This window comes from Haplochromis burtoni, unplaced genomic scaffold, assembly GCF_018398535.1.
Source record: "Haplochromis burtoni strain Fernald_Lab_line unplaced genomic scaffold, NCSU_Asbu1 Contig_1224, whole genome shotgun sequence".
NCBI classification, from domain to species: Eukaryota; Metazoa; Chordata; class Actinopteri; order Cichliformes; family Cichlidae; genus Haplochromis; species Haplochromis burtoni.
This window is the reverse complement of record NW_024583585.1, coordinates 42,623-44,444: the sequence shown is the minus strand read 5'-3', so window position 1 is coordinate 44,444 and position 1,822 is coordinate 42,623. Positions and strand designations below refer to the sequence as shown.

Below are 1,822 nucleotides of genomic sequence, written 5' to 3'. Positions count from 1 at the left end.
CGTCACAGTTACAATAATATAACTTATTGAACTTTGACACATTTTGTGCAGGTGTGTCAGATACAGTTACAATATAACAGCATCTTTTGTTCAATAAACATTTAGACAGTAGGGGGCGGTTGTCTTTTTGACGGACTACATTTACACAGGAAGGCATTTATTAATGTGTGTTACTGGGAAAGTTTTTGACTTTGTCATCTAGGATAATCAATATTAACCATGTTAAATTAGTCTTGATAACTAATGTAGAAACAGGTATGAGGGCAAAATGTTATGTCTGTTTAAACAATAAAGAAGTAAAAGTGGCAAAAAGCACCCAGCAGCAGCGGCTTACTGAAAGGTTGTGATTACAGTGATTACAAGCTTTTTAGTTCAATCAACCTTTCCTATCTCCACGTCTCTGGTTCACACATGCTCCCAGTTAAAGGTTTACCAGTGTGAAGTAAGTTTTTATCTAGTAAAGAGCTGTGATGGACTTTTGTTAGCTTAGGTTAGCTTGATGGCTGGAAACAGGGTGAGCAGCTAGCTTGACTCTGTCCACAGTCAAAGATAAAGAGCAGCTGTACCTGGGCCTCCTTGTTCTGATGGTTGTTTGTCCATAACTGACATCTTCAGTTTTCACTGCTGAGTAGATCACAGCTGAATCACACTCTGAGAATAAAACACATTAAATTACTGCAGGTACATAAACTGCACTTGTTTAATTCAGTACAATTCACAATTAAATTATTATCTGTCATGATGCACTATGAAGAGATCAAGTGATAATCTTTATTGTAACTGTAGCAGTGTTTCAGTGTTCTTAACACCTCGACTGTGAAACAGCTTTGACAATAGAGAAGTGTTTCTGTGGAAAAGAAAAGTGGACGACCACAAAGCTGCCACCTGCTTTCAGTGCAGACTGACTTTCTTTACCACAGAGCACAAAGTAAACACCTTCCCACGGCATAAACACATGATTGGCCAAACCAGTCCAGACTGTGGTGAGAGGTGTCACCAGCTTCAGACTACAGTTAAACTAGAATCATGTGGTCAACATGTCATCATGTCACAGAAACTAACAAATTATTAACTTTCTAGAAGTCATAAATGAAGTATAGATACTGAGATGGTCAAAGTCATATTCTCGGATGAAGCCTGTTTCCGATTGTTTGGGGCATCTGGAAAAAGTCTTGTCTGGAGAACAAAAGGTGAGCGCTACCATCAGTCCTGTGTCAGGCCAACAGCAAAGCATCCTGAGACCATTCATGTGTGGGGTTGCTTCTCATCCAAGGGAGTGGGCTCACTCACAATTTTGCCCAAAAACACAGCCATGAATAAAGAATGGTACCAAAACCCTCCAACAGCAACTTCTTCCAACAATCCAACAACAGTTTGGTGAAGAAACAATGCATTTTCCCGCACGATGGAGCACCGTGCCATAAGGCAAAAGTGATAACTAAGTGGCTCGGGGAACAAATCATTTTGGGTCCACTGGACTCCCCAGACCTCAGTACAATGCATTTTCCAGCACGCTGGAGCACCGTGCCATAAGGCCAAAGGGATACCTAAGTAGCTCAGGGAACAAATCATTTTGGGTCCATGGCCAGGGAACTCCCCAGACCTCAGTCCAATTGAGAACTTGTGGTCAATCCTCAAGAGGCAGGTGAACAAACAAAAACCCACTAATTCTGACAAACTCCAAGATTGATTATGACAGACTGGGTTGCTATCAGTCAGGATTTGGCCCAGAAGTTGAGAGCATGCCCAGTTGAATTGCAGAGGTCCTGAAAAAGAAGGGCCAACACTGCAAACATTGACTCTTTGCATAAACGTGATGTAA

At 41.5% G+C, this 1,822-nt stretch overlaps 1 long non-coding RNA gene across 1 annotated transcript in view; it reads right to left on the bottom strand.

Moving 5' to 3' along the window:
• Nucleotides 1-311: 311 nt before the first annotated feature.
• The window catches only part of LOC121813170, a 31,282-nt gene continuing 29,771 nt past the window's right edge, over nt 312-1,822 (bottom strand). Inside the window, exon 3 of the long non-coding RNA XR_006053548.1 lies at nt 312-651. This is a non-coding gene — a long non-coding RNA (uncharacterized LOC121813170). The remainder of the gene's footprint in view (nt 652-1,822) is intronic.